The sequence below is a fragment of the Fundulus heteroclitus genome, chromosome 21 (genome assembly GCF_011125445.2).
Source record: "Fundulus heteroclitus isolate FHET01 chromosome 21, MU-UCD_Fhet_4.1, whole genome shotgun sequence".
Lineage (NCBI taxonomy): Eukaryota > Metazoa > Chordata > Actinopteri > Cyprinodontiformes > Fundulidae > Fundulus > Fundulus heteroclitus.
This window is the reverse complement of record NC_046381.1, coordinates 382992-408555: the sequence shown is the minus strand read 5'-3', so window position 1 is coordinate 408555 and position 25564 is coordinate 382992. Positions and strand designations below refer to the sequence as shown.

Below are 25564 nucleotides of genomic sequence, written 5' to 3'. Positions count from 1 at the left end.
CTATATATATATATATATATATATATATATATATATATATATATATATATATATATATATATATATAGGAAACTTGACAGTCAAAAAGGGACCTCAGTTAAGTCATTTTTATCATTTAAGGAACAAAGCAAAGGTAAAACCTATTCTATCAAGGCAAAAACATGCTACCACTCCAAGCCTTCATTCATCATGCCTGGGTTAGTGTAATTTTCTTTATCTCTGAATTGGTCAGTCCTCACTCAAATGTCTGCAACTGGTTCAAACGCTGCTTCACACCTTTTAATGGAAAAACATAAATGTCATGGTTTTTAAGTGTTTGGCCCACATGCAGAACACAATCAGGAGGCAGAGAGCAGTTTAAGATGTTTATTTACAGGCACGGAGGTACACGAAGATGGAGGCTCACTACGTGAGCGTCTGACGACGAATGACAGGGAGGACAGGTCACAGAGTGGGCGGTCGACAGTGATTGGGAAAACGTGACCGATGCTCTGCGGAGGGAAGGAGACAGGTTAAACAGGGCTAGAAAAGGAAACTGCCGTAACGTGGGTGCGCTTACCGCCGGGTTTGGGAAACCTAGCCGGGGGGGAGTAGTGGAGGACGGATTCAGTGGAGCTCGTCTCTGAGGTGGAGCCAGATGACTGAGCCACAGGTGAGCGGGTAGATGGGACTTTGCGGAAGTGCGAGCAGCACCAAAGCATGAGGCAGTGGCAGTAAGCAGCTGGAGGAACCAGGGAGGGTGCAGAAGGGGAACTTTTTTCCGGCTTGGTACCACCAAGTGGGCTCGAGGGGAGTGCCAGAGCAAAATCTGAGCAAAGGGGTTCTTGAGACTTGACTTGAGACTGGAGAACTCAGAAGAGCGTCCAGAGATTGATCCAGTGCATGAAGCGATCTGTGAGAAACAGGAAACACGAGTTAGCGCTGGGAAGAGGTAAACTGTTGAGAGCTAGTGGCCACTGAAGCGTACCACAACGGTTTAACACTCTGGCGTCTTCCAGCTGACTGCCACCTGCTTTTAAGCTTTTTCATGACCCGCGGAAACCCTGTGATAATTAAGGTTAGCATGAACCTAAGGGTGATTAAAATAGATTAAACTTACAGTCGGGTTTTTGAACTGTGGGAGGAAGCTGGAGTACCCGGAGAGAACCCACACATTTATGTTGCTGTTCAGCACCTTAAAGCTTCTGCTTCCTACAATAAAATCAGAACCAGGAGTCCAGAGCCTGAGAAGTCCTCAGGGCCTCCGTTTAAAGGATTTAGGCGCAGAAACTAAAGTAGCATAAATGTTCTAAACAGCTTTAAAAGCATGATTGTTGTGGGCGCAACATGAATCACAAAACCTAAAAGATTGTTTCAAAAGGATTGTTTTCAATTTACAAATTAATACCACAATATTAAGAGTTCTTGTCAAAAATGACCTGAAACACGACAAAAAGCACCCCTTCTTAATGCTAACGGCTCCTGGTTGAAGACAGAAGGGAAATATCTAGAATAAGAAACATAATCCCAATGCACCAGTGGTTCACACCACAAAAGGAGTTTTCACAAACTAGCTGAAACAAAGTGAAGACAACCCCAGTAAACAGAGAAACCAGCAGAGCCAGCAAACTATGCCCTACTGGACATGAAGCACGGCCGAGTTTTAAATCTCAGTCATCTGGTTCCCCATTGGCCGCAGCTGCTGGATGGGTGGAGCTCTACAAGTGCCCGGCCAATCATCTGTGAACCCTCAAGACCAGGCTGGTAGTCCGCCAGCAGGAGGCAGCCAATCAACAACTAGAGATTTATCAATAGGAGGAGACATCCCCCCCCCCTCTCCATGGAAAAAAAGAACAGGAAAGAAAACTATAACAGGATGGAGGCAGTCAGGCCCACGTCTGTTGCTTTCCTGGAAGCTCTCTACTTCTTTCCAACAGGCTGCAGGCGAGTGACCGCGTTCGCACCAAGACGCCAAAATCCCAGGAAATAACACGGAGAGAGCAGCAGCCATGCAAAGTTAATCACCGGGGTGAAGTGTGTGGGTTTTCATATATACATAAGTCATAATATATTCATCATAATGGGATCCTGGATGGAGGCGGAAGCTTTGCCTGTGGGCAGTTTTTAATGACCTCCCTGCAAACCCTCAAAGCTGCCCCACAGCTGCGGTGCAACACAGCTGCAGGAAGCTTTCACAGGAGCGCTGGCTAGAATGCCCGAGGAGGAAGAGCAGCGCACCTGACAGGACCGACGCCACAGCTGCTGTCCTACAGAGGCAGGCCCGTGTTGGGAAGCCCCGATCCAGACCACACACAGACCCAATTAATGACAGTATATGTATGCTCTATTCTGCCAGAGGTATTGAGTCATTAGCCTTAACATAGATATAAAACAAATATATAAACCGTCATGTTTTATAGCGCTGTGCTTTTACATCTAAATTCTTCACATAAACACAGAGTTGCAGAATGGTTGCCTTTTCCTCTTTATTTTACAATTTTGTAACAGATCACAAGCAAATTCAGAATCAGAATCAGAAATACTTTAATAATCCCAGAGGGAAATTATTTTCGTTACACGCGCCAGATATACAAACAGCATAATTATATATATATATATATATATATATATATATATATATATATATATATAACTAAAATAAAGTGATCTTGGCAATGTGCAAAAGAGAGCAAAAAGAATGGATAAATGTCAATAATTGTCAATTATTGACAATGAATAGAATTGACAAAGACGTGAAGAATTGTCAAAATTCTCTTTCCTAAATTCCTTCCGCCACCACACAAGATATTGCTCCTCGAACAGTAAAATCTCTTTTTATGAGTCCTTCCTCCAGTCCAGAAGTTACTGATCGCCTTCCCAACAGTATACATCCGCAGTGAGTTTAAAGACACTCAGGGTTGGGACCATTGCCTTAAAAAATTATGGCTGCATCATAAAAACAACCTAAATATTAAGGTGAAATATCCAGCCTGAATTGATGGCTGCATAAAGTTTGTGGTTCAAGTGCAACTTGAATAAATATTAAATAAATATATTACATATTCAATAAATCAGAATATGGGCTCCAATGAGGATTAAGCAAGTATTAAACACACTTCTCAATAGGCCCGCATTTATGTATTCAAATGTTTTTATTTGTAATATTCTAATCTTTAATGTCTTGTTATCATTGGCTTTAAGTAGGAAATCATCAGTATTAACAGAAGTAAATGTTTGGAATCACCAGTCTGTGTGTAATTAAACTATGTAACTTAGTGCTGCTGAAATAAATTAACTTTTCAATAATTTTCTAATTTGTTGTATGGCTCGGAGTATACAAAGAGTTAATGCATGAGTGACATAGCTAAAGGTTTCACTTCTTTAATTATTTTTAATGATAGTACTTGCAGCCAATTATAACCCAAGATTTTTGATTTTCATGAAAAAAAATAATAATATTAGCCTAATATAAAGCATCTCTTTGTGCCTGGGTAAGGTGTCTCTGGCCCTGGAGCAGCTCAACGCAGGGAATTTAACAGTAGGTCCTGGATGAGTCCGTCTGAGGTTTCCTTTTAAACTCTGACTCCAGTGGGACTTATTGAGTGGTCAGTATGACTGGATAAGCGCTATATAAGTTCAGTCCATTTACCATTCTAGCTGCAGTCCATGTCTTATGAGTATCGCCTAAACAAACAAGCTTTGTTTCGCAATCCTCTCGAGGTTGCAATCAATCTTTCTGCTTGTGCGTGTTTTTCCTTCCACTCAACTTTCCGAAGAGTCAGATGTTTTGTAATGACTTTTTGTGGGACTTGTGAATCTTTTTTATGTCCTGAATGGTATTTGCATCACACTCCTCTTAGCTAAAGGTTGTAGTCATCCCTGTTACTAAAGCATCTTCTACCTTCCAGTTTTTCCTTCCACCAAACTTTCCATTAATATACCTAGATGCAGACCTCTGAACAGCTAGCTTCTTCAGCAATGACCCTTTGTGGCTTAACTTCCATGTGGAGGATGTTAATAACTGTCTCCTTGACAGCACAACATTCCTCTATTAAAAATACTTGATTTGTCTTGTGTAATATCAGAATTTTCCCAAAAACAAATTTAGTGTTTTCATTCGCTGAAAGCCAAGACAAACAGAAAAAGTATATCACTGTATGCAATCAATCAACACAGCAACGCGTAGGTTTCACTTTTTGAGTTGAGTTATCACAATTAACTTGTTGACGGTGTTCAATGAAAGTCACTGAAAGTCATAAAAACAAAACAAAATCTATATTTAATGGATTCTTCCTGCGACTCTGACCCCCAACAGCCACTGTTTCCCACATTTTCCCCTGCTGTCTTTATTTTTATTTATAGATCTATTTGTGTGGACTTTACTTTTGCTTCATTTCCGCCCCTGCATCCGCCAAGCTGTTCTAATTGTTTCTTCATCTCGGCTCTCCGAGGACTTATTGGCATGGCCTTATTATCCTGCCTGATCAATGCAATTTATCGGCTTAAGGAGTGAGACATGCAAACTGTCTCATCTCTCAGGGATAAACCACAGAAATCAATCACACCCCCCAGCTAATAGCCGTTTTCTCTGCGTAGAAGCTCTTCAAATTGATGAACTGAATCTAGAGGGTTTTTCTTCTTCTTAAATACTCGATAAAAACCTTAAAACGTAGGATTCATGTGTATACTGAGAAATACACTGATGATCAGTGGAAAAACCTTGTCTTGAGTTAGCATTTGGTGTCTTTTGCTGCAGTTATGCTGATTAATGTGCGTATGCCGTAGCACGGTGCAGTAATTTGCCAAAATGCAGGTGGCGTCGTTGTTAACATAATCATGTTAGCCCTCGTTAGGACGGCAGGATTCCATAAAGCTGTGCAGATGATTCCCACTAACATTTGATGGTGATTGCTGTCATTTTGTTCCAAAGATTCATGTTTTTCTTTATTGGAAATCAGCATCATTAGAGACGAAAGTGCAAGAAACAACAAAGTGAAGGTGGACTGACTGCAGACCTGCAACGAGTTTGTATTGATTTTAAACAATTGATTTGATTTCTTTCCACACTGACCGATAAAGGCATGGAGACAATAAGAGTCTTTTACACAGTGTTGGACTAAAAGTAGATCTATTTTTTTTCTCCCTTTTGTTAAAAATACAAGTCTGTGTCGCACTCTGGACCTGTCAGTGGGTGGCATCAAAAAGACAAATAGTGGACTGAGGTGGTAACAGCAAGGCTCCAATCTAGATCAATACAAAACGTATAGGCAAACAGCCTTTAGGCTCAATACATGAAGTGTAATAAGTGTAAGCCTCCCAACATCACCTCACACACAGCACAGACACCACTAATCCATCCATACAATGAAAAAAAACTTACATCCAAGCAATCAACCATGTTGTTAACAAACTAACCATCCATCCATCCAGGGAACCCACCATCAATCCATCCATCAAACCAACTAACTAATGATCTATCTATCCAATCACCCATCCATCCATTATCCAAACCAACCTTCCATTCATGCAACCAAATAATGAACAATCTTTAGATCCAGACAACCAACCATCCTTGTGACAAACTCACGATCCATCCATCGAACCTCCCGACTATCCATCCAATCAATAAGCCAACCAACCACCAATTCTGCAATCCATCCAATGAACCAACCAAACCCTCCACCCTTCCAACTACAGGGTGACAAAGGAGTGGATTTTCACTTCCGTCCTATAAACCCAATCCTGGGCCAGGGTAAAAAAAAAGAAAATCCCTTCCCATCCCATTCAGAATTATTCTAGCTCCTGTACTACTCCTATTTTTTCTCCTCATTCACCCTTTAGGATATATGTTTAATTTGATTTTATCTTATACCAATCCGTTCTTTGATTACTTTGGGTTCTGAAGGGTTTTTTTTCAACTGTGGTAATATAAGGAGGCACTAACTGCCTTAAATAAAATACCTTCACTAAGAGCATTGTGAACTACTCATCCATCCAACCTTCAATATTGTAATTTACTTGTACCTGCATCCCAATTTTTGCAATGGTTGCTTATATTTTGTAGCGGTCCCTCCTACGAGCAACATTTATAAGCAAAGGAGGAAGAGACACAAGACCTCTGCTGGAATAAGGCGCCACAAAAAGAGGAAAAAGTAACGACTTGTCACTTTGTCTATTATGAAAAATGTCAGATCAGTGCCCAACAAGATGGATAAGCTGACAGCGCTGACGCTGCATCAGCGGGAGAGCATATAGAGTCTGCTGACTGAGACTTGGTTGAACTCACCAACTCCGGATGCACATACAGCAACGAATGAAGGGGAGCGGTGAGGAGGAAGGAGGAGTTTGGGATTTTTAGATGGTGTAACTGTTGGCGCCTAACTATTAAAGAGATAATCTACAGCAGAGGTCCTCAATGCAGGCCCTCCAGGTCCAGTGTCCTGCAACTCTAAGATGTGTCCCTGATCCAACACACCTGAATCAAATGGCTGAATTACCTCCTCAGTCTGCAGTAAATTTCTCTAGAGTCCTGCTAATGACGTGATTTTTTTTTACTCAGGTGTCTTAAAGGGGCATATAAAAGTTGAAAGACAGTGGAAGACTTCAAAAACATCCTGGTGTTTGTTGTCGTGTATGCAGGAAAACTGGACTCCTGTACAGAGAAGCAGTGGCACATGACTGATCAGTCGAGATTAAGCAGGGTGTGTTTGTATGCACATGCATGTTGTTTAGTTTCAAACAACATACCGCCTACTAGTGGGGTGGGGGGGGGGGGAATTACAGTGTTTTTACTATTACAGTACTACATTAGATCAAGTTTACCGTAACATCCCAGACCAGAAGAACCAGACCGGCGATAAAAACCATTCAGGTTTGGACAGAAGAGGCCTGCTCAGCTCTCCAGGACTGTTTGGGAAACACTGCCTGGGATGTATTTAAAGAGTGCACTGACTTAGAAAGCTACACATCATCTGAGCTATCCTATATCCACTTCTGTACTTATGCTGTCCTACCCACCAAGTGTTTCCTAACCAGCAACCATGGGAGGACAGCTCGGTGTGGTCCCTGCTGAAGGCTGGGGATGCAACGTTCAGATCTGGAGACAGACTGGCCTACAGCAGGGCTAGAAGCGAACTCAAAAAAGGCATCCAGAAGGCCAAGCAAAGGTTCAAGCAGCACATTGAGGACCACTTCAGCAGCAACAATCCACACAACATGTGGAGAGGCATCAGAAACATCACGGACTACAATCGCAGCAACCAGAGGCTGAGCAATGGTCCGGCTCTCCCTAAAACATTAAACAGCTTCTTCACACGCTTTGACTGTCCAAGCAGCAGGGAGCCTAAACATCTTCCTCAGCCAGAGGAGCTCCATCAGCTTGTCGCCCTTCACCTCCTCCAAGTGACCTCTTTCCTGAAAAAGGTCAACATCAACAAAGCCGCAGGTCAAGACAAGATGTCAGCCCGGACACTTAAATTGTGTGCTGACCAGCTAGCAGGGGTCTTTCTGGACATCTTCAACCTCTCCCTGCAGCTCTCCAAAGTTCCTACCTGTGTGAAATCATCTGTTATCGTGCCTGTCCCCAAGAAACTAATCATCAGCTGCCTCATTGATTATCGTCCAATCGCTCTGACCCCAATCATCATGAAGGGCTTCCAGAGGATCCTCCTAAATTACATCAGGGATGCCATCCCTGCTGGCCTGGACAGCCTGCAGTTTGCCTACATGGACATTCGCTCCACAATGGACGCTGTCTTGTAATCCAAATATGTTAGGATGCTCTTCATGGACTTAAGCTCAGCATTCAACACTGTGCTACCAGACATGCTGGGTCTGAAGCTCCACAACATGAGATTATCTCCACACCGCTCTGCTCCTGGATCAGGGACTTCCTCACCAACAAAACCTAGGTGGTGAGGATAGAGAACATCTGCTCCACTGATCCTCATCACAGGAACGCCACAGGGCTGTGTCCTCAGCCCAGCTCTCTTCACAATTTTCACTTAGGACTGTTCTGCTGTCCACCCCACAAACACAGTGGTGAAGTTTGCTGACGACACCACTGAAGTTGGTCTCATCTCCAACAATGATGAGACCCACTACAGGGATGGGGGTCAGCAATCTGACACAGTGGTGCTCCAGGAACAACCTGATCCTGAACACCAGTGAGACCAAGGAGGTAATAATAGACTACAGGAGGTCCAGGAGGACTGAACACACTCCCCTCTACATACAGGGGGAGATGGTGGAGTGTGTGGACAGCATCAGGTTCCTGGGCATTCACATCTCCTCTGACCTCTCCTGGACTGCAAACACCTCCCACCTGGTGAAGAAGGCCCAAAACCGGCTCTTCTTCCACAGGAAACTAAAAGGTCTGTACTCCCCACTAAACTGCTAAAGAACTTCTACAGAGCTACGATAGAAAGTGTTTCATGTATCAGCGTAACTGTGTGGTATGGGAGCTGCACAGTCTAGGAGAGGAAGGAGAAATCATAGGTGGTAAGAACAGCACAGGGGATTGTGGGATGCCGTCTGCAGGATCTAGACTCAATTTATGCAAAACAAGTCCAAAGGAGGGCCAGACTTATCTCCACTGATCCCACCCACCCAGGCAAGGCGCTGTTCGCCCCTTTGCCATCAGGTAAACGCTTCAGAAACCTAAAAATCCAGAACTGATAAACTTAGAAGGAGCTTCTTCCCAATAGCTGTGATGGCAATCGCCCCCTGATGGGAGACTGCAGTCCAACGCTTTTAAATCACCCCACTGTTACTAACCCGTATACGTTACAGTCACCTTAATGTTACTGCCCGCTGCACACTATCATTTCTGAATATCTAAATGCAGATTTCTGTAAACAAAGCCTCAATCATTAATGTTCAATAAGCACCATACTACCTCATTATCCATTATCTGTGACTTTCCTGAACACAAAAAAAGATGTAACCTCTGTTCATTGCTTGTTTATTTGTCAGTCTTTGCCTTCATTATGTGTAATGTGAACCGAAGTACTCAAAGAAATTTCTCCGGTAACGCACGGTGACAAATAAAATTTTCTATTCTATTTTATTCCTACTAGACATTGTAAATGAAAACGTTGTCATGTAGGTATGTTAACAGAAACAGATAAGCAAATAAGCTTTCAATGGATCATTGATGTATACACAGAACTTTATTGTATGCAAACACCACTTCTTGTGGGGGGGGGGGGGTTCAGATCACGACCTGGTTCACCTTAAGCCTGTGTAAAAACCACTTGTACACAGAGAACCAGCTGTGACCCACACAGTGAAGAGATGGTCTGAGGAGACGGAAGAAGCTCTTAAGTGCCACAGAGAGGGAAGAGCTATGTGCTCTTCATAGTGAGGACATTGACAGAATCACAGACTACATTAACTTCTGTGTGGACTTTCAGTATTACTGCTTATTTTCAAGCGCTTCTACTTGGATGTTATTTTCATGCTGCTTCAGTTAAATTTTCCCATTGAAGGACAATCAACTATCATCCTATTTTTCTTCTATTCTCAACCGACTATTTCAACTGAATATATTTTACATTGACTTTATGCGATGGACTGACACAAAGCAGTGCAATGTGAGGTGGAAGGAAAAAGACACGTGGTTCTTAACATTTTTCACAAAGTCTTGATGATCTTTTGTATTCTGTCCCTTCTTTTACTGATATACCTCAATAAAATCAAGTGACAAGTTTTTGTGAACCCCACTATTGTGGCATTTGGGAAAAGTGACAAGTAAAAAGACATTGCTGAAAGAAAGCCATGCAGGGTCCAAACATGTGAAAGATGTTGCTCAGCTCAGATGAGACCTAATTAGAGCTTTTTTGGCTTTGATGGAAAACAACAATTTAATGCTGAAGATCATTTAGGTGTGTGGTTGTAACTTTACACATTTTGGAAAAGGTTCAATGACTATAAATTCACTTTGGCACTGCACTATATGAGACCTCTTTAAAACATTGACTGTCCAAGTGTTTAGGAGAATGAAACAAGTGAATGTAAAGACTCCCAGTAGTCGGACCAAAACAAAGTCCTCGGCAGAGAAGAGACCAAAATTACAAACGTATGAAGTCGTAAAAGACTGAAGTGACACATTCACACTGCAGGGAAATGCAACCCCCCCCCCCCCCCCCCCCCCCATAAAAATCCAATATGTGCCACTTCCATATGTGGTAATGATTGAGATAAGTATCGGAACTTTTTTAAAGCGTTCGCAGCCTGAACGCTCATTTCGCATTTTATCCTTCTTTCACATCACTCTCCTGTCTCTCACTACACACCATCAGTCAGTAGCGGCTCACGCTCCATAAAATGCATTTTTTCAACAAAACTTAATTCAACACTTGTAGAAAAAAATTACATTCACCATTACTTCCGTAAACAGTGTGCCGCTGTGTGACGTCTCATTCTGTCTTGAACCGTTCCGACAGGAGTCTGATGGTGGTCGTATTTAATAGTCGTATGAACGGCCACCTCAAAAAAAATAATCTGATTTCAAACTTGGCCAATGAAGCTAAATCCATGGTTGATTGTTGATCATAATCCCTCATATGCAAAACTAGAATTTAAATAACACCAGAGAATGAGGATAACATAAAATAAAATTATGAGCCATCTTTAAGTGTTTTTTTCTTCTAAAATATATATTTTATTCAAACAACATTGGGGGATGAAGTGGTGACCAAAAATAATAATCCACACCCATGTCTTTAAGGTAATTTTAGATTTATTGTATATATTTGTGTATAATGGAAACCAGATTTTAAGGACATTTACAGCCACAAATAAAACAAATGAACCTACCACCAGTTCTTTTTATTTTGGTGCAAAGGAAAGACATGAAAACAAGCTGAAAATGACAGAAAAGACTAACATTTTAGCTTTTACTTTCAGCTTTTTTATTACAGTATGTAGAAAGGTAGTTCTAGTTGTTTTGTGGTGACGAAATGAACCGACCGCTGGTTTCTATTACCAATCTAAATCCTCTGCCCAAACAACCAGACGTCGATTACCGGACGTGTTTTTTTACCGGCTGAGGAGGAAACTGCAGATAAAAATCTCACAAAAACAAACTGCAACTGAATTACGCTGCTGTTAAGAGTCCATAAAAAACATCACAAAGGAAATCTGCACAGCTATAATTATGTTACTATTTTTGCAGGATTAATGCACATATTACAAGCCAAGTGTATGTAACTAAATATAAAAATATTACTCTCCTCACACTAGAAGTCAACAGTTTCAATATTTTTGCTCACTAAAAAAGTTAAATGTTGAGCTCTTGTTTCATATTTATTATTTAATCTCAAACCAAAACATTTTCAGCAAGCGGTATAAAAACATGAGGCTGGACGTTGGGTAGATTAAAGCTTCATAAAATGATATATCCTCTACACATGCTCAGATCGTCTGATGAACTGGTACAGGGAGAGAGTTAGGAATGTTTTCTGCATTTTACCGTACTTCTGCTGGGCTCTGGAACACAAACTGCAGCAGAGACTCAGTGAAACTAGAGCACATAACTTAGGTAAATGACATAAGTAGAGTGTTTTGTCTTTGGTTTTCAGGGCAGATGGAACAGATGTCTCCTTAAACAATCTTTAGTCTTGTTTTTGTTGTTGTTTGTTTATTGTGAAGCTTTATCTGGCATGACAGGCTCTCAGTGTCACTTCATATTTAGACTCCAGGGAATCACCAAGCACCGGGTTACTAATTAAAACTAATTAAAACTTCTTACACACTCTGATCAACTTTAAAGACTAAACATTTTTGGCTATGTTTAATCCATACGATTTGTGAGAGTAGGAGGGGGGGGGGGGTATAATTGTGCCCCACATGATTTTAATTAAAAAAAAATCTTAACACTGGAAGTTTTTTTTCTGTCCTAAACCAATGTCTTCAAATTAAAGGTTGTATTTTTCTAAAATGTTTTCAATGTGAGATTATGCTGCCGTAAAAGGATTATTAATATTAAAGTCTTTACTGGGCTGCCTGTAAATGTTGTTGCATGATGTTGTATACAGAGCTTTGAAAAAGTATTCACACCCTTTGAGCTGTTCCACATTTGGTCATATTGAAATCACAAACTTCACTGCATCTTGTTGGGACAGAAAGTGTGTATATATATATATATATATATATATATATATATATATATATACATATATATATATATATATAGAGAGAGAGAGAGAGAGAGAGAGATAGATAGATAGATAGATAGATAGATAGATAGATAGATAGATAGATAGATAGATAGATAGATAGATAGATAGATAGATAGATAGATAGATAGATAGATAGATAGATAGATAGATAGATAGATAGATAGATAGATACACACTCACTCTTTGGAGAGAAAATCTTTGGAGAGGTAATTTCTATACCAGCTTAGCACATCTACAGACTGCAACTGTCTCTCTTTGTAAAAGCTGCTTAAACAAAATCAAATTGGATGGAAAAGAGCAGTTTTCAGGTTTTAGGTCTGGACTTTGACTGGGCCATTCTGACTCGTGAAAATGCTTGCATCTAAATCTTATTAAATGTCGTTCTGGCTGTATTTTTTTGGGTCGCTCCACTGCGGAAAATGTGAAGTTTTTGAAATATTAAAAATGCAAAGAACAACGAATCCTTTGCCTTTCACTTGAACACTACACACAGAATCTCAATAAAATCCAGAAAGACAGGTGGATCGGTTCAAGGTCTACGAAAACATCAGCAGGAGACTGTGTTTTAATAAAAATCCATCTTAATATTTCCCACTTCATCCTCTCCTGTCCTGCAGGTTTCTTCCCATTTATACTTGTATTAAAAAAGGTTGTGACTAAAAAGAAAAGAGTTTAATAAAGAGTTGCTGTGACATCTGAGCAGCTCAGAGCACCTCAAACACATCTGAAACACTCCTGTGTGTTTTAATTAAGGCCATTTAATTATTAATTAACCCGGGGAATGGGGCAATAAATATTTACTCATTAATCTTACACATTGCTTTTAGCCATGATTATTTTATAAGCCAATTTCCCCACAGCGTGTGCTCACGCGTGAAGGGGCACGATAGCGTATTCTTTGAGGACGTAAGGTGAAAATCTTAGATGGTGCGCAGAGCACAAAGTTAATAGACTATCACTTCACCTTAAGAGAAGTGACTGGAGCATCCAGGAGGGTCAACTATGTGGAGAGAGACGGGTCGCAGCAGAGGGAGACACAAAAGACAAATCTGAATTTCTGAGCCTTTCAGCTACAAACGCTGCGGCTGAGCATTCATGAGCGGCGCAGGGATGGGAGGGAGGGATGAGGAGCGCCGGGAATGGATGGAGCAACAGCGCAGCGTCAGGCACTGGAGAGGGAGAGCCTCTGCGCGGAGCCGGTCCACTTGGCTGTGAGCGGAGGAGAGAGGCGGAGGGAGGAGGGGTCTGCCTTTTTCACCTGAAGATTACTTTGTCTCACACTTCAGTCGCCCAGAGAGCTGCAGAGAGAGAGAGGCGAGCCGATCAGGAGAGCTGTGAGCTCCGGTTCTCTTTTCCCTGCGCCAAGCGCAACCGGACTTCCCTGACAGAAACCAGCGCGATCAGAATCCAGCGGAGAGGCTGCAGAGCTTTGAGGGCAAAAAGTGAGAGAACTGCGGCAAACCGGCAGCGGCTGCAGCCGGAGGAGAACTTCTGGTCTCCTACTTCAGAGGGCGACTTCAAAGGTAGGACTTTATTACCCGATTTACACAATGGGACAAGGTAAGTGAGCGGAGCATCCTTCTTGATGAAAGGATTCAGGGTGATGGGGGGGGGGGTGAGAAGTTTGGAGTGGAAACGTTGAGAAGTTGGCTCAGTTCTGTCGTTGCTGGAGGGACTGGGAGTGAGAGGAGGAGGTAGGAGAAGAAGTACGAGGATGAAGGGGAGTTGGTCTGAGACGGATGGAGGGATAGGAGGAGGTGGGGGGGGGGGCTGGGGCGGCAGGGTGGGAACGGGGTGGAGGGGACGTGGGGAACGGTCGCTGGCAGCCAACCCAGTAACCAAGGCAGCTGAGATGAGACAGAGCCAACAGGGGACACTGGGATTTCTATTTTTCACCCTCCCAGTGATACGCCGGGGCTGCCAAGTCCCCTGCCTCATCCCCCTACGGATAAAGATTTCATTGTGCGCCGCTGTGACCGAATTCATTAAGCATCTACATGTACTCTCCCCTTACACCCCCCCTACTCTCCCCCAGCTCCCAGTGCCTGTCTGCTCACTTCCATTACGCTCCTGGTCGCCCCGTAATCAGCTCAACTGGTGCTGCATCAACAGTTGGGTTTCTCTGAGCTCTGCGGAAAAAAAACAACACATAAACCAGCTGATAGGTCCTGGAGGGAGACTGGACCCCAAAAGTTTATCAGACCCGCTCCTGGGGGGCGAATTAGTTGCAAATGCAAATGAGAGCTTACGGGAAATTTTATGTCATGGCAACTTGATGCTGCTTGTGGGAATTAAATTCTGGTTAAGTCCTGCAGACGGAGTAGTAAATGTGGAAAAATAACTCCTACCACAAAATGTTGTATTGCTGTGTTTTAATCAATCATTTTGCACTGTCTGTGTATGATATTATATTCCTCAGTGATTTTTTTTAATTGCCTTTTTATCCATTTTTTTCACTTTGTCATCCAATTAAAGTAAAATCACTGCTGATTCTTTTATTTTTGTCCTTCCTGGTTTTACTTTAAACCCACTAAAATGGATGGATTTTCAAAAGAGATTGCGGCATTGACCCCCAGCCCCTCTATTTTTTTTAAATAGGCATAATCAGTAGGAGAGAACGCACTTACAGCTCTGATGGGTCTGAATTGCTACAAAAGTGTAAATGTACTAACTATATATAAACAGAACAGCTGTGAATATTTTAATCTTATGCTTGAAGATTGCTTTTAGTTGCCCTCTTGTGGCCCAAAATAACATCAAGAGACAGTCCTCAACCACATTATTAGGTACATCTTGCTAGTACAGGATTGGGCAACTTTCTTCTATCTGAAATGACTTAATTCTTTGTGGCATAGATTTGCAAAGCTGTGATTTATGCAGGTAATGTAGAAGAAAGCCGTTTCTGTAGTGGAAACACGTTTTCCTTAAAGATTATGAAACCATTAAACTGATGGGTCATCAATTAGAAGAAAAAGGCAAACCTAAAGGTGGAGGACGAGGTGCTGTAGATGCCACGGCTAAAACCTGTAGCCATGAGCAGGAGGTTAACAGCCAGACCACAGAGGATGCTGCAGCTGTTAACTGTGGGCAGTTTTAACAAGGGCTTTGCTATGTTAGGTGTTCTTTTTCAGCACAGATATCTGCTGAATGAATCTCTTGATTAATTTAGTTCAATAACCACTCTTTCCAAATATTCCTGTATGTTTACTCAAGCTAATGAGCAGCAGCAGCACTGACTTTTTTGTTTGTTTGTTTTTCATTGTGTCTGAGCCAAATGAAGGAGAATGTTCGACTGCAGCTGCTGTCTGGCGATATATCACTTCTTTCGCTTCCCCTCCCATCCACCACATGTGTAGCATTCAGCATGAAGTGGCTTTTTCTGGCCAAACAACATGAGGCTGTGGGGGGGGGGGGGGACCAACTGCAGATGGATCAATAGAGTTTGAGTGGTCTCACAGACGGTGTCTTCAGAATGACGTGTTGAGAGCTACGCTACTGTAGTGTAAATAAACACGGGAAAAACAGAAACTGATTATGTTGACAAAACTTTTACAAAACTGCATGAAGCACTAATAAATATTAAGGACTCTGGTGACAGTTCTTTGGGAAAATGTGAGTGCTGAGGCTCGTGTGCAGCTGCTGTCAGCGCAGTAAATGCCGGTCAGAATTGGAGTAAAACTCTCAACTGCCAGAATGCTGCCAGGATTTTAGGGCTTGGAGTAATTTTTTTTTACAGAAGTAGTCTTTCCTCATTTTGTTGAAGTACTGAAATCCCAACATAGTGCTTTTAAATTCCTGGGTAGAGTTCCAGTTCGAGCCTTACAGTTTTATTATCACTACTTTTGTTGTGCATTAATGTAAAAGTTTGGCATTTCACAGAACCTCCAACCCTCCTCAATGTTCTAGGCTGCCTTGTTTTCACCTTTTTCCTCTCCTCTTTTGATTTCATTTCGTCATAACCTCTTGATTTCCGACATGAAAATGAATATAACTATGGTAAGCTACAGGTCTGTATATATAAACAGTAAAATTAAAACTATAGTATATGTCCTCAACAATCCCAATTTTCTTCCACTTTGAATGAATAACTATGAAGGCAAAATTAAAATTGTATCCACTGACATGATTGGCTGATGATGGACTTTAATCTCTGCTGAATTTATTTAGAATTACATTTACAGAAGAAATTGTGTTTTTTTTTCTACCAGTATCTATACTAAGCAGAGTTTACTCATTTAAAATTGCTGATACATTACAAATGCAGATGCTTATATTGCAACGTAGCAAGATCAGGCATATTTGGGTATAACTCTGCTAGATGGCAGCAAAGAGCTTCCAATATGATCCTGTGTATGTGATGAATGTAGCTCAATTGGCATTTAGCTGCATATAAAAATCATCTGGTGGTTTGAAGCAAATTCTGCATTTAATCATTCTGCATTTGTTGTCACGAGTCGTCTTATACCGTCATTAGTCTGGCAGGAAGATCAGCAGCCTGTTTTAACGTGCATTAGGTATTCTTTATAGATTAAGAAGCTGATGATCTTTGAGCTTGTTTTAGAATAACTAACAGAGATCTAAGGTCCCTTTTTACGTGTATAAACATTTGAAAAAACCTGAGATTGTGTTGTGCATTTTCTGGTGACTAATGATGATCTCCCACTGGTCCTGCGAACAAAGCAGGCGATGAAGTTGTTTTACAGCATTTAACAGCTTTACCTTTATAGGAATTGGACAGAAATTGTGCCGAGCGTTGCCTCGGAACATAATAAACTGACTCTAGACAGGGGAAAACTTACGCCTTTTGTTTTGGTCAACACTTTTTAGAGAGGGACGGCAGCAACTGTGAAGGTCAGTGAAAAAAGGCTGAATTCAGAAGGATTTTATGTGTTTTCACTTTACACATCAGTCTTTTCCTTTGCCTCTCACCACATTAAAGCCGGAGTCATCACCCCTTTAGGCAAAAAGGCTGGTACAGAGCTTTATGGGCTCCTTATTGTTTTCAGGATGTGAGACACCACCCTCGTGGTGAAATCAATAGCCCAGTAAATTCCTAATTGAATGACTGCGGGGCTCGGAGCCTGACGGGGCTTTATGGGCTACCAGAAGGCTCCTTTGAGAGCGCACAGAACATCAAGCACCCCGCTGGCGTTGTTGTGGTCTGGGAAACAACGTGGTGTCAATCAGCGAGGGCCTGGCAGGCGGCGGCGGCGATGGCGGCGGCGTGGGGACGGCGTTGGCGCTTGTACACCTGCCAAGATATGCTTCATGTGAGATGAAGAGTGGATCACGTTACCGACAATTAGCTTTTCTTCCCGTCGAACCAGTTGGGCTCATCTGGTCGTCATAAAGCACAGGGGACAACCGTGAGCCGTGTCATGGGTGTCAGGAAGACGGAGGGGAAGCTCCGGGGTTTAGGAGCAGAAACACGATGAGACTTGTTCTTCTTTCACTGGTACTGTGCAGCAGAGCAAATCCCTTTGTTTGAGCTGTAAGTCATCTGTCTGAGCTGCTGATGAAGTGGCCGACCTCAGGGCTCATGTTGCCGCTTCAACACAAGCAAAAGGACAACAATATGTGCTTTGTGGAAATTTCTGAAATGTCACACCTTTTCTAACAATGCAGAAAATCTACTACTTTGTTGGCGGGTACGCTACAATAGAAGGCGTAATATCAATGTGTATTATCTTAATATTATTCTCATCCTCGATCATGTTTCCACAAATTCCAGGATTTTTCTTTCCCCGCTGCTCAGATATCAGATGACGACAGTTATGAGACGAAACGGACAGAAGATAAACACACAACCCCGTCTAATTTGACTACATGGAAAAAGGGCATGGCTTTAATAAACAGTAAACTATAGTCAGGGTTCTACAGACCAGATTAAAAATATGAACTATGCAAATTGCCACGTCGATCAAACCGGCTGCTCAAGTTTAAATTAATTATGGATTTTCTCAAATCCGTACAGGATCAAAATTAAACACAGAGACTAAAATAAATGCTAACATCCTAACTAATATTTGGTCTAACGTCTCTTAGCTAGCTGCCGCTTCACTAACCATCGACAACCTTCTGGTGTCACTCTGACGGGAACAGTCGATAACGCATCGACATATTCATACAGCGTCCCATTTCATAACGTTCAGGTGTGGGTCTAGAAAGTCTTGAAGAGAAACAGTCATAAACATGAAAGTGCATCCCATTATCTTTCTAATGTGTCTTATGTCTGTGGGTTTGTGTGTGTTTGGATGGAGGGGTGGGGGGGGGGGTTGCTAAGTTTATCTCAAACGTTTTTGTCGTGGCTTCATCTTTGATTCTCTGATTAATAAATATTGATTGTGGATTCATTCATCACAGAACCTGGTCAGGTCCGGGTCATTTACAGATTAAAGCCACAGATGTGCAAACAATTTGCCATTTGGGCCACAATCGTGAAGCTGAAAAGTATTGCTTTTTTATAAATAAATAAAAAGATGCAATTTATTCTTTTTTTCTGTTTGACCTAAACTAAACTAAACATGTTATATTTAAACAAAGAAGAAAAGTAGTCTGTACTGAAGAAATGCACTGCAAAAACGGAACTAAAAATAAGTAAAATTTTCTTGAAATTAGTGTATTTGTCCTTGATTTAGGCAGGTAAATAAGATGATTTGCCAATAAAATGAGATTTTTGCACTTAAAATAGGAATAACTCATCTCCATAGTCTTATTTAGAGGGCAGAATAACTAAATATCTTATTTTAGGGGTCGAAATACTCATTCCATTGGCAGATAATCTTATTTACCTGCTCAAATCAAGGACAAATACACTAATTTCAAGAAAATGTTACTTATTTTTAGTTCCGTTTTTGCCCGTTAAAAAGAGTTTTGCTTAAAAGTCTTACAAAAAGACAGGTATATAGAGTCCAAAATTGTTTGCTAGTTTGCAGTTTTATTTTGACTTATGTCAAGAATATGAGTGTTTCTACAAAATAAGTTTTCTGTTTTTAGCCAGCATTAACTGATAAGCTTCTGGTCCTATTTGTGATTAAATGAAGTGAAAACAAAATGGGTTAATAAAAGAAAAACATTTTGTTGCACTAAACATTTTCTATTTGAAGAATATTGTAATTTGATGGTGAAATATTTGCCCAACTATCTTTCCAAAAGTCTCCGTCTGGATCAACCAACAGGTTTGGATCATTATTGAACTGTGATGGGACCAGACAAGAACGTCGGACCCAACCAGGCACCATTCTGGCTGGAGTTCATCATCATTTCTTTGGCTATTAAGGGCAGCCGTGTGGAGCTTGGGACTTCATGTTAGCCTGATTTCTCCTTGCTGTTTAAGTTTCCACCATCCAGCTGTTTATTAGAGTAGGAGGTAAAACACTGTGTGGGTGCTTCTTCAATACTGAACCCACTTTGGTGAAAAAGCTCCACAGCATGATGCCACCGCCACCATCTGAACACTTGGTTATGGTTCTCAGGTTTAAAAGATCTCTCCTTTGCACCAAATAGCTCAATCTTTGTTTCGTCTAACCATAAAACATCTATTCAGAGGGTCATCGGTGTCAATCTATAACACCCTATATCCTAGAAGACTTCTCATTCAACAAATTCAAGCAGAGTTCAAGCTTCTCCGTGTGAGCAGCTTTAAGTTTCAGCTAATCTTGAAGGTGCTGGTGTTGGAGCAGGGCTTTGTTGTACGGTTGTACTGGAACTGAATTTTCGATTGCAATGCAATTGTAGTTGACAATAAAATTGATTGATTGATTGATTGATTGATTGATTGATTGATTGTTCTCCAGCGTCTAAGACCACTTTGACGTAAATCTGGCTCCACTGTAGACGTCAGCGCTGTGTGCAGTTCAGCGTCGGGTTGTCGCTAAATTCCTCATAAAACATGCTTTCCATCTCAGGGTCTGAGGTTAAATCTCACACATGAGAAACAGACGATCCTGAGACCTGTAAGGTGTTTAGAAATGACTCCAGAAGAAGGTTTCCTGTTCAATTCATCAGCAGCCTGGGAAGTCTGGGAGCAGCTCAAACCAAGCCGAGCAAACATGGAGTCTGATCATAGAGAGGAATCAACCCTCGATGAACTTGACCTCCTCGTTCCTCTCGTTTTCCTCGCCTTTCGCCACACGGAGCATCTCAGCCGTTCGCAGGAGGAAGTTTGAAACGACATTGGTGAATGTTGTTCTTCTCTTGCGTATTAATAACACCGCCTGACGCTTTCACAATGAGCATTCGGAGAGAAAGAGACTCGCTGCTTGCGACAGCCTCTAAATGCAGCCTGGAGATATTAAGACATCAATTTGCAGCGAAAATGAGACAAACACTGTAATCTGTGAAGATAATCTTTCTCCCAGCGCTATTGGTCCTCCACAGAGGGGGGAATTAAACATTGTATTGGAAAAGAGTTATCCAGTGATGCAATGTTATTGCTCTATGAGTCTCTCTGTCTGTGCACCAGCAGCTGCTCTGATGGAGGCTGAGAGCGAATGAAAAAGTAAACTATTAACAAACAGCGTCGCAGCCAAAATCACGGCAAAAAGGTTTTTAGTGCTCGTACCATTCAACGTAAGCTTTTAAGTATTTTATTTATTTTAGTGGAACGGATGGAGCTGAGTACAGGACGACTCTGGAGGTAAAACCTTTTTAAAGCTGCGCTGTCCAAACTCTCCGACACGTCAAGTCAAGAGTTTCTTTTCTTTTCAGCTTCTTTTACTTTTAAAAAAATGCAGGAAAATATATGAATTTAGTATTTGACTCATAATTTTCTCATCTATTCTCAGGAAGGAATAGATGAGAAAATTTTGAGTCTCATCTTTAAGTTTGCTTGTTATATTTAGCCATGTTTAACAAATCAATTCAATGCAGATTAGGGGTCACCCAGATTCTGCTTTTAAGTAAAACTCCCTGGACATTTGCAGTCTTATTTACTATTAAATTAAAAAGGAAGCAAACAGCATCATTACTAAAAGACCAATACCTCCTCTTATACACAAAATTTTCCATTTTAGGCAGATTTCAGCTGGTAAAAATGTTCCCTTCATTTGACATTTTTTTAAAATAAACAAAGAACTCTTGATCTGCATCAACATCCTGTGATGGCGGCCTACATTTACCATACAGTCAAATTTGAGCAAAGCATGTTTAAGTGTTAGAATGGCCTAGTCAAAGTCCAGGCCTAAAGACTAGGCAAAAATTGATGCTCGCAGACACTCTCCATTCAGTCGGACAGAGCTTGAGCTATTTTGCAAATAAGATCAGGCTAAAATTTCAGTCTCTACATGTGAAAAGGTCCCAAAGACAGAGTTGGACCAGCAACAGATGGAGGTTCAACAAAGTAGCGACTTAGGGGAGGCCTAAGGTATCATAGTCTGTCCACTTCACAATTACGCACAATTTGTGTTTGTCTATAACGTAAAACCACGATGAAATGCTTTTGAGCTTAAAGCTGTAGCAAACGTGAAAGAGTCCAGGGAATGTGAACACTTTTGCAAACCACTGCATGCTGGGATGGTTCAAATGATATGAAATCTTAGAAAAACACGTTTCTGAGAACGTCGGCGTCAGACTCCTGCAACAAAAAAAACCTCTCACACCAGTCGTTCGCATCTTGCTTCTAACATTGAGACAGATGATTAACTCTGACTGTATCATAAACCGAAGCTACTGTCTCTGTAATTGCACCGTTTCTATAGAAGGTTTGGACAATAAACGTCTTTACTGGAGGCACAGCTCGAGACGCAGAAGCATCCATTTAGCCCCTGTGGACAAATGTACCGAGACAGCTAAAAGTACAGGTCTAATTTAAGCTGTCAGTACCAACACAACTAATGCAGCTCCAAGTAATAAGTTGGTTCCCTTGTGCTTCTGCTACAGCCTAAATACACCGCAGCGAAGGTGAAAATTGTGTATGAAGTCGGGGCGTGACGTTTTAAAGCAAGATCTTAAATCCCCAAACTGATTCCACGTCGACAGATGGAGATTTTTATTTGATTAACCCACTGCTTCAAATCCCGCTTGGACATGAAATTATTCCGTTCCTGCTCGGTTTGCAAACAGGCATCTTTTTCTTTATCTCCAGAATGACTCTCTGGTGACGGATCCATTGGGAGGAGGACAGGAACGCCTCATCTCGGCAAATTACATTAAATCCCATCTCTGAAGTCATATTATTCTGCTTCCCTTCCTGACTGTATTTTTAAAAAATTCCAAACACTGAAGGCCACGTTTTAAAAAGAACATAATAAAAAATGAGAATCTGACATGTGAACTTTCTCCCTCGGTGGTCCTTCACGGCGTTGCGTGGAAACATACTGTAAGCTTGTTGGTTTTTAATGAACTGCTGGGGAGCTGCGCTTTATTATCCATTTGATTATTAGTGAAGCGGATCCAAACACTGCAGATAATGACGAGCGCGGCTCGTAAAATACATACAGCTCATAGTAAACCGCAGCGGCCGGGCTGAATTAACAGGAGGAAACATTGGAGAAGGCTCTATAAATACTATAAATACAAGGACGCAACAACGAAGCAAACTTTGCTTTGTTGTTGGTCTGGTCTGTGTGCGCATAGCTTTTAGTAGCCATGCAGGATCCTCACATGTAAGCACATAATCATAGCTATCTCCAAATTTATCAATATTAAACCGTGGAAATGTGCACTTGTTTCAACTGCATTGATGGCTGGAGAAGAGGAGGAGCCATTTTTCTTGTGATTACAGAGACATTGGTACCAGCTGATCATGCTGGTACTCACTACATCGGGATGTCGTCCTTTAGGTGATGATCCAGACCGCATGAGCAAAGGTGAGGGTCGGATCGTAGACAGACCCGTAAATCAAGAGCTTTGCTTTTTGGCTCAGCTCACAACAGACCAGAGCGGCGCCTGCATCACTCCTTCCATCCTACCATCACTGGTGAACACCAAGAGACTGACCCCCAACCCATAAGAATAAGATTTTTTTTGTCCTTTGTAATGATAAATATTATACAGTATGAAAATATGTCTCCTTACAAATGTGGCAACATAAGTAGCAGCACAGTTTGAGTGGTTTTACCCATGAAAAAGCAAAGTCCTCCTAAACGGTTTTCTCTGCTCTGACTCTTTTTTGGTACGTTAATTGGATGAATGAATAAATAAGAACCATGCAAAATCAGACAGGGACCTTCTCCTCATGCTGGCCATGCCATCTACCAGCATTTATCCCAACTCAGCCAGTGTGCTTGTTTTGGTCATTCTGACACCTGGTCCAAGCCAATCCCTCAGGATTTTATGGCAGTGGAGGTCAGGACTACAGGCAGGCTAATCCATGCACTGCCACACTCTGGAGCAAAACTTTAAAAGTAGAGTCGGCAATTTCTTCAGAAATGTAGGTAAGAAAGTGCCTTTTTGAATAGCTGTGCATGTGCAAGACTGTACCTTGCTCTTCCGCTCCACAGGGGATCACGTAAAAAAAAAAAATCTCCAAATCCACTCTGGTCTTATTTCTTTCTGCTGAGGCCTTCCTCCTCTTCTCATAAACTTATATGTGTTTTTTTCTTGCAAACCATGTACAAGTCAAAGTATACGGAGAGAGCAGCAGATTGCAATGAACGGCTAGCACCAAAGCTAACCGCTAAGCTAACATCAAAGCTAACCACTAAGCTAACCCGATAAATAAACACTAGAAATACGCAGCCAGCAAGTGGAATCTAACAAGGAAAGAGCGCGGACATTGGCGTTACGTGAGCGCGTCAGATTGACTGGCATGTGGGACAACCAGTAGAAAAGGTGATATTTTTTTTATTTTTTTATTTTCTTTTTGCTTTTTCTACCTACTCCTTTTGATCCATGGTATATCGAGGACATACTGTGTATATATTTGATGCACCTCGTCCTACTTGACTCCTCTTTCCTATGACTACTGATTACTGTGACGTACATTTCTCCAATGTGAGATCAATAAAGCTTATCTTATCTTGTATCACCGAAACTTGACAGAGTGGGATGAGGGCAGGAACAAAAGTTTTTATAGGCCTAAAGCTCCAACAGAGATCCTTTTTTGCCCTCTTTTATCAGAATACATTATATGTTCATTACCTTTAGGATGGAAGGATGATTTTACCCTGTATAACAAAAAGGGCTTCTGAACAGAATTACAAAATATAGATTTAAACTTGGCTCTAACCTTTGGCCCCCAAAAATGGAAATACAAGTCTGCTCCTGCTTAGAGAATCTTAATTTCTCTCTCAGATTGAGATGGCCCCTAACGAGGACCAGCCAACCACACCGTCTCACACCATTGCACTGCCGCTGTCTACAGCAGGCTGGCAGAGACGATTTTGCACGTTTTGCATCGGCGCCACCCACAAACGCAGTAATGCATGTTTCTAACAAATGTGGAACCATTTAAATGCAAATAAACAACAGCAGCAGACAAGCTGCCAAACAGAAGAAACTTTCCTCACTTTCTGTGAGGAAAGTTTAGTTGAGCCAGGCTGTTTTGGTTTAATGGGTATATGTGCTTCAGTAGGAGTCACACATCTCCGCTTTACCTACTTTGTGAAACAGGAACCAAATATTTGGGTAACTTTATAGACAAAACAGTGTGAAAATGTCCCTACCTACATGTAGGGTCATATACATTCTTTCAGTGATTCTTTAAGTTAATCAGCACGCCAGATTTGCATCAACCTATTTAAACCTTCTTGTATTCTACTGTGGATTAGAAATATGAGGAAAAACCCATAAAATATCATCTGTACTTCGAGCTGATGTTAACTCAAAATTAAACTTCCCCAAAATGATCAATTATCTGAGAGCAGGCTAAAAATAAACAGCTCACCGACCTTCAGCGGAGGCCAAAACGATAATCACAATGAATAAGGAAAACAGGGTGACCTTGGTGCTGGCAGACAGTGATTATGTTTTATTGCCCCCCCCCCCCCTTCCTAAAATGAGCCAAATACTCACCAATGTACTCCGTCGGATAAAATGGAGCGAGACGGGGCATGAGTTATAGCGTCTGGAGCTGGCGTGCTCCAGTTAACTTTTTTCCATCCTACAGCAGAGGAGAGGATGAGCCGCCATAAATCCGACCCACACATCCATTAGGGTTCTATACTCCGCAGCCCTCAGCGTGATGTCGCTCCCTCCATCTATTTTAATGCACCGTTCTTTAACCGTATGTAGTGCGCTGGCGTGTGCCAGCACAGCTAATTAGCTGTTTGGATGAGTGTTTGGGTTTCAATCTGTGCATGAATTCACTCTCTGAGAGGAATGACCCAAACTGAGGAGGATCCAAGGACAGTCAGTCAGACTCAGTCCAAAAAAAAGCAGCTCCGGTTCCGACGGGCGGCGTGCTTTATAGGACCGCAGAGAGACATTACCAGCACCACGATGTGCGTTAACAGTCCGGTCAT

General features: G+C 41.7%; 1 protein-coding gene across 1 annotated transcript in view; it reads left to right on the top strand.

Annotated features, from left to right (window-relative positions):
* The first annotated feature begins 13316 nt into the window (after window positions 1–13316).
* Window positions 13317–25564, top strand: part of LOC105940135 (cadherin-20) — a 143366-nt gene continuing 131118 nt past the window's right edge. The window contains exon 1 of the mRNA XM_012882601.3: window positions 13317–13684. The gene's annotated coding sequence lies outside the window, so the exon portion shown is untranslated. The remainder of the gene's footprint in view (window positions 13685–25564) is intronic.